The sequence below is a fragment of the Corvus hawaiiensis genome, chromosome 36, assembly GCF_020740725.1.
Source record: "Corvus hawaiiensis isolate bCorHaw1 chromosome 36, bCorHaw1.pri.cur, whole genome shotgun sequence".
Taxonomy (NCBI): Eukaryota; Metazoa; Chordata; class Aves; order Passeriformes; family Corvidae; genus Corvus; species Corvus hawaiiensis.
Window position 1 is genome coordinate 1,020,790 of NC_063248.1, and position 8,113 is coordinate 1,028,902.

Genomic DNA, 8,113 nt, shown 5'->3' on the forward strand with positions numbered 1-8,113 from the left:
TAAATTCCACATGGCACAGTTACCCCCTTGCTTGCAGAGCTGCTCCCTCACTGCGGTGATTTCAGTGGAGTCCTGGAGTATGGTCTAGTCCAATTTACAGCTCCTCTTGCAGGGGTATCGTGGCTCTAAGTGCTCAGCTGTGTAGTTTATTGTAGAGTTATGCAGTCTCCAGATAGCAGCCTGCACCGTGGGCTGTGATATTGCTTTATTCCTCACCCTGTGAGTGACTGACACCCCTGACAGACCTTTCCCCCGAGCCACTCTGCAATCAGAGCCTGTGGCTCATGGCACGTCGGAGGAATTCGGGAGAGGTGTCACATTTGCTCTGCTGACATCAACTGCAGCAGCCAACGGTTGAAGTGTGACCACACAGACCCTTTCAAAACTATCCACAATTCTTATGAAGCCATTTGCCAAGACAAGCCATTCACCTTGTTAGGAGTGATAATCCAGCATTAGGGAGATAATCCGACATTTGCTTTTATCGTCTCATTTCTGCGGGTGGCCCCGTGGCAGAGATCTGCCCTCCTCACCTTTCCCCCCGTCCTTCCCTAACAGCACCAGGGCCTCTGAACAGGCTGCAGGGAAAGCTGTGCCTTAAACCCAATAAATAACCCACTGCAATCACTCATAAATAGGTAAAGTCTCCCTATAAATTCTCAGGTGCCACACTGCAGTGCAGAGCGGTGCCTGCACTCTCTGTCTGTCAGAGATCTGCGGGAGCAGGGCAGAGTCCTGGCACAAAGCAAACACGGGCAACGTGTCCTTCTATCACCTGCATGTGTGAACTTCTACAAGATCAGTAGAATTGTCAATAAATATCGCTGAGAGTCTTTTAGAATTAGGGGGCAGCCAGTCTGTTGAAATGAGTATCTTTTCTTTAAAAAGAAATGGGGATTTCAGCCAGAGTTAGTGGTGAAAGAAGTAAAGCTGTGTCTCATTGTGCTATTTTGGGAGAAAACTGAGCATCTCTTGAATCCTTCAGCTGTACCTGTGCTGTTCATACCCTGAGAGCAGAACTCCTGAGAATGGCGTTTCATTTATGATGGGTCTCTGTCAGGACTGCACGGCTGCTTTGTGAGCAAACCCCCCCACCTTTGTCCTCACCTTTCAACATAACCATGCAAAGGCATTTCTTGGATGTTCGTGCAGTTCAATGACAGAGATCAGACTAAAAAAAAAGGGGAGAGGGCAGTTATTTCCTAAATATATTCCCCCAAGTAGCAAATCAAGGCTGTTTCTGCAAGTTCAGAAGCGCTTGGCTTTAAAGCCCCTGTCTGAACAGACACAACACTCACAAATAACAGAGTGAGGGTGTGACAAGAGCCAGGGCTGCCAAGCTGGGAGTCCCAGGAGTCCCTGACAAAATGTTCCAAGTCCCTGAAAAAATATTCCACTGCATGTTTTCATTTTCTTTATTTCTACACTCCTTTCTTCCTTCCATCCGCCCACATTAGTCCTGTGATTTCTGTTCCTAAAAGACTTTATTTGTCACATTAAATACTGGTGTACATCGATTCTCCTTTCATTTCTCATCTATTTTATACCAACATATTAGCAGATGTTTAAATCTTCAATTAATTTTAGAAAGGTTGGGAAAATGTGGCTTCCTTATGGAAGTATCTATCTTTCCATCCATCCATCCATCCATCCATCCATCCACCCATCCATCCATCTCTGAATTATTGTAAGCAGCTAAAGCAACCCTGTCTCACCAAAATCATCAGTATCAGTAGGATTTTTGCTTTCATCTGTTTCTAGTCGAACATATGTAAGAAAGTGTGAGCAGCTATGGAGCCCCTTTTGTGCTGGATGCTGGATAAAATTCCAGGCTAAACAGGCAGGAACAGGCAAAGGGGTGGGAGAAAAACAGATGATCCCAGAGAGGAAGAGCCTGGAGAGCAGGGCAGTGAGGGAGCTGAGGGGACAGCTTTGGTCTGGGATTGCTTCTCTTAAATCAACACACACAGAGCCTCCAGAAGAGCAGGAACTTCAAGACATCCTGCTCCTCCTGGGCCTGTGCAGGAGCAGTGACAGCTCTGTCTCCTGAGCAAACACTCAGCACCGAGGCCAGATCTCACCGAGCACTTGGAAGCCTGAGGTTCCTTAAAGGATCCCTATCTCTGAGCTCTCTGCTCGTGGGCTACAATTCCTCAAACCGAGTTCTCCCCAAGCCTCCTTGCACTGTCCCTCCCTCGGGTGTGCCCCTGGAGCCTGGGCTCACCCTGCAGAGCCCTGTGTAGCTGGCTGAGGATACAGATTCCCAACTGAGTGTCAAACCTGACTCTCAGCGTGGTTTTCCTGGCCCTGCTGCCCCAGCCCTGCCCTTGCTCTGGGCTCTTTGGGGCGGTCTGTGAGCCTGGGGACAAGGAACTGTTCTGCCAGCAGAGCAGGGCACCCTTCTGGCCTGTGCCCATCCTATTTGAAGGTGCCCAAATGCCAATCCTTGGGGGAAAAAATGTGGTTCTCAATATTGTGGACACATCTCTTTCCAAGGCCTCTGTGCCCTGCCAGGTGAGCAGCACCTCTGGAGCTAAAGGCATGAGGTGAACCTCCCCAAAACTGAGGTCACTTAGGAACCATCATCCAAAGCAGCAGCCAGAACCCATTCCAAATTTCTCCTCCCCAAAACTGCTGCACTGCCCTCTTGAGCCTGCTCAGAGAGCAAAGCGAACCAGAACCTGCAGCAGTGCAGAAATACCAAAGGAACGTGTGATTTTTGACAGCCCCAGGCAGTCTGGTGCCTGGGTTACCCACAGCACGATGGGAGAGGTGCAGTTCAGGATTTTCTGTGAAACACACTGAACCAAAGCCCTGCAAAATCCACCAGGATTTTAGGGAGGGAAAAAAAAACCAAAACAAAACAGGAAGATTTCGTGGCACTTGAACATCTGCTTCAAACATTTGAAAAACTACAGCCCAGTGTTAATTTAAACTTCCTTATAACCCAGTTCAACATTTGGAGTGCAAACACTGTTAATAGGATGGGAACCGGGGTGGTGGTGGTTTGCTTACTATATTGGGAAACAAAACCAGAACAAAACCAGCTTGAGATAGAGCTTTTGTTTATGTTGCTGACCCATCTGTCTTCATTAATGCATTATTTACAGGAAAAGTTAAAAAATTAGCTTCTGCTCCCTCTTCAAGTGCAGCAGCAACAAATAAAGGCTGAATGGTTCATTTGCCCTCCACTAAAAATGGAAATTCTTATCAGCACCCCCTGGAAGCAGAGGTTTATGATGTGGAGTGTATTATTGTTGGGTATCAGTGCTGGGACCAGACCTTTTGGCCACAGCTGTGTGTTTCTAGCCCAGGCACTGTCAGGGGTGCAGGGCAGCAGGGAGGTGCTGTGTCGCAGAAAGCAGAAACCAGCCACAAAATATGACCCTCATCTTACTCTAACTCCTGCTTTGAAGTTACAAGGAGAAGTGATGTGGTTTTTCCCTGTATTGACCCATGCAGGGTAATGGGACAGGCTTGGGGCTGAGCCTTGGCGTGGCCCTGGAATCACCCAGGTGTCTCTGGCACTCGGGACAGGCAGAGTGGGGTGACACAAACCCCTTCCCTGCAAGTAAAGGGCCAGGCATTATGGACTTCTGGAGTTTAAATGTCTAAATGGGGACAGATGAAAGCCCCCCAGGATGTGTCTGGCCAGAACCTCCTCCAGACAAACAAGGCAGGTTTGGGAGTCTGTTCCGGAGCTGCTTTAGCTGGACAGGTCTGAGTTGGGAGAGCTGGAACTCAAAGAGGACCTGAAGTTATGGCCCAGCACCCCTGGACACTTTCTAAGGAAAACATTGTCAAACCAACTGCTGTGCAAATGGACTGGGAACCACAGAATCCTGGAATGGTTTGGGTTGGAAGGGACCTTAAAGCCCACCCAGTGCCACCCCTGCCATGGGTAGGGACACCTCCCACTGTCCCAGGCTGATCCAAGCCCCATTCAGCCTGGCCTTGGGCACTTCCAGGGATCCAGGGGCAGCCCCAGCTGCTCTGGGAATTCCATCCCAGCCCCTCCCCACCCTCCCAGGGACAAATTTCTTCCTTACGTCTAAGGAGATATTAGGAATATGAGGAAGATATCCCAGCTTCTTTAAAAGCATCTTAGCAAGAAGAAAAAGCAAAGTCTGCCCCCCTCACGTGTCTGTCCCTCTCCCCCAGGAGCAGCCAGCTGGGGAACTGCAGGGGATGGAGCAGCCATCGGAATTACTGCTTCTTTCCCCAGATAAAAGCAGAGAGAGACACCCATCCACCTTTTGATACCCTTGTCAGGAAGATGAGCAGTGGAAGGAGGTCCAGGCTCTCCCTGCTCCTCCCTGGACCCCTCCTGCAGCAGCTGGGGGTATTTGCCTTCAGAGGCAGCTCAGTAAATCCCAATTCACCCTCCAGCCTCTTGAGGAGTCCCTTCAGTTGTCAGTAAGAGCAGAATTTAAGCTAATGATTAGCTGGGAAAATTTCTGCTTCCAAGCCCATCCCACCACACAGCATTGCTGGCAAAACTCCTCGGGACACGGCTGCGTTCTTCCAGAAAACTGAGTTACTTCTTAGAGCAGGTAATGCCAGAAAATATAGAAGAGTTTTGTTAACATCTGTACTGCGAAATAAACTGCAAAATGTGCTGCAACACCTCCAGCTCAGGGCACAGGGGCTCGTGTTGGGAATGGGAGCTCTGCTTGGTTTATGCTCAGTGTGATGCTGTTCCCAGCACAAACTGATCCACCTCCTGCTCAGCATTTCAAGGGCTTAGCAAGACTCTTGATTGTATTTTTTAAGTAAAGACAGGAAATAGGAGGGATAAAAGCAATCAATGTGGCTGCAATAAAGGAAATTATACAAGAGCAATGGATTTCCGTGACACAGAGCTATGCTTCCTGAAAAGGAAGGTGCTGGCTCGTTCCCTATCTCCAAATATTTCGTTTTCCATGATGACCAACAAAGACAACACGCTGTGTTTGAGTTTAGTTGGGCAGCTGCAGTAGCGTTAATTCAATATTCACACAACTATTCTGCAGGAGCTGCTGCCCGCGGTTCCTTTAGGCTGAGGGATGCTCGCTGCAGCTTTGCAGCTCCCCAAACAATGTCCTTCAGCTCTGTGTGACTGAGCCTGTCCAGGCTGGGAGCTTCACGTGGTGTTGAAAATGTACGTGTCGAGTTAAGTGAGAAGGTTTAAAGGCAGGGTGGTCTCTGCAATCAGGTACAGTAGCTGGCTAGCAACAGCAGCTAAACAACAGCCCAGCCAGCCAGGGCTCTCAGGTTTATGTTGGCTTTGCTGTAGCAACTCCTTATCTGCCAGAGATAGGAGCAGTTCACATCAGTTGTTGTGAGATTTGGTGGAATCCGTTTCCTGAGCTGTCACCGCGGGCTAATCGGGCAGAGTGGAGCTGCAAAGCTTTGGGAGAGTGGGAGAGCAAAACTGCACCTCTGATGGAGCTCTGTTTGCTTTTGTCACTGCCGGGTTTTAGGGTATTTGTAAAATTTAGGTTAAAATTAGTTTAGGTTAAATAAAATTAGGTTAGATATGTGGAAGGATCTGTTCCCTGGGAGGGTGGGGAGGCCCTGGCAGAGGTTGCCCAGAGCAGCTGTGGCTGCCCCTGGATCCCTGGCAGTGTCCAGGGCCAGGCTGGACATTGGGGCTTGGAGCACCCTGGGACAGTGGGAGGTGTCCCTGCCCATGGCAGGGGTGGCACTGTGTGGGCTTTAAGGTCCCTTCCAACCCAAACCATTCCATGGTTCCCTGATTTTAGATGCCCAGCACAGCCCAGAGAAGCCTCCAGACTGACGCCTGACCCAGCTGGACTGGAAGAAGAGCAAATGAACTGTAGGAAAATGAGCCCTGGTACCATTTCTGCAATCTGGGACTGGGTTCACCAGGTTTTCCTGACTGTGCTCCTCACCTGGTCTGCACTGAATCCCCATGGGTTAAAGCAGGGCTCCACAGCAATGTGAGCCCACACTCACTGGAGACCCCTGGGCTGATGCGGATGCTGAAAAGGGTTGAAGTGATTCAATTTTGACTCACAGCAGTTGGTTGCTGCTGAGAGAGACACAAAATAGCAACATCATGCAAATGCAACCTGCAATCCTAAATATTCCTTGGAGCTTTGTACCAATTTTGACGTTATTCTGGCAGGGAAAGCAAGCTGCTTTCATCCACAGTTGCTTTCCCCGCTGAGCTCCCTCCTCTTCCCTCAGGATTTCTCCACCTCCCATCACTTCTTGTTCTTTCCCACTCCTCTGCTCATCGACAATTTACGCCAGCTGCAAATTTGGCCCAATAATATTGATTGTGTGTCTTGTGCTTCCTCTGTGGGCCCTAATTAGTGTGTTGGAGCTGAGCCCAGTGCCCCGAGCGGGGAGTTAATGGCAGGGGAGCGGAGCAGGCCACGCTTGGCGGGGCTGCCACTCGCCAGCCCTGACACTGCTCAGGGCACTGCCTGCAGCTCTAATGAGCTCCAGGGCAGGCAGAGGATTTAGGGGAGGGCTCAGCGAGCTCCCCAGAGCTGCATTAACCCCTGCTCTGGCTGCAGGGGAGAGGAGTCACCCTTTGGACAGAGCTGGGTCAGCTGCGCCCTGCCGCACGCTGCACCCATGGGAACACAGCAGCCTCGGAGGGACTGGGAGCCACTGGGAGCCACTGAGCCACCCTGAGAATGAAGAATTGCACCTTTCTACCCACTCCCAGCTGCTCTCCTGTCAATAACCCTCCGCTTCTGCGTCATTCTTCCCAGGGAGTGAAACCGCTCTCTTCACCACAGGCACCAACGTTGTCGATGCTTCTGGCCTCAAACCTCCAGCCCATAGTTACTGAAAGGAAGGGTCAAGCCTGGTGATCAGGTTATTATCACAAGTATTTTTATTGTAGGTTGGGATTCAGGACCCCCACGTCTCGGTCTGCCTCTGCTTCATCTGTGCCCTGCAGACATTTTCAAAGGCTCCATCACTTCTGTACTTTTTGGAAAAGCAAAAACCCTCAGTGGTCTGACCTTTGCTGGGACAGACAAATGAATCAGTTTGGTTTGAACTGAGCACTCAGGTGCAGGCTCTGGCCCAGGCACTGCAGGGTGCAGGATCCTGGTGCAGGACCACGGGCCGAGGGCTCCTTGCTCTGGTGCTGAACTCAGCGAGGTTGGGGAGCTCAAGCAGGGGAAGCAAAGCCTGAGCACCTGAGCCCTGCTGGGCACCACTGCGGGGGCAAACCACGCCAAAGCTCCAACGCTGGGATGGGTTGGAGGGAGCTTTGCCCCGGCTGCTCTCCCTGCCTCTGATTTCTCAGCAGCTGACAAATGGAACAAAGGCTCAGCTGCAATTTTATTTTTAAAAGCCATCCTGCTTGCCATCATCAGTGGGGCTCGAGGTCTGAGCGAGCAGGAGCGGGTCAGGGTGGCTGACAGCAATTTAATCTGCTGCTGCCTTTCCATACCTCCCTGTGCCATCCCTGACCCCACGCCAACGCCCTTCCACTGCCAGCGAGGGGACAGATCCAGCTTTGTGCAGATAATGAGTTTCTAAACGTGTCCCATGTCTCCTGCAAACTGTAAATGTGATTTATCCCCATTTCACACTTTACACAGCTTTCTTTACCCTGGGTAGGAGGGATATAGCACGGGAGCTCCATGTTCCCACTCCCCCAGTGGAAACATCCCTTCCCAGGGTGTGACAACACTCCAGCTTCCAGTGGACATTTTTGACCTTTCACTCCTCAGCGCTGTCTGTAGCTGTTGTGTTGGGAACAACTGTCCTTGGGGTGCTTGGCTGACCTCCTGACTCCTTTTGGAAAGGCATTTCCATAGAGCTCTCAGCACTTCAAATGAGCACCAGACTTTTAGCGGCATCAGAAATGCGGATGCATGTGAAGGGAACACTTGACAGCGCTCAAAAATCCATCCCTGGTGCTCCAGGAAGGGTAAAGGTGTCACTGAAACCACTCAAAACCCGCACTGGCCTTAGGGGTTGAGTATGGATCTCACCCAGAGCACGTGGAGCTCAAGGGGAGCCTCTCGGCTGGATGGCAGCCTGAGCCAGCCTTTGTCAGGGAGACGAGGAAGGAAACACGGCAACGCTGCCGGGGAAAGGAAAGATTTACCTCTCACATGCTCAGAACGCAGGTGCCAGG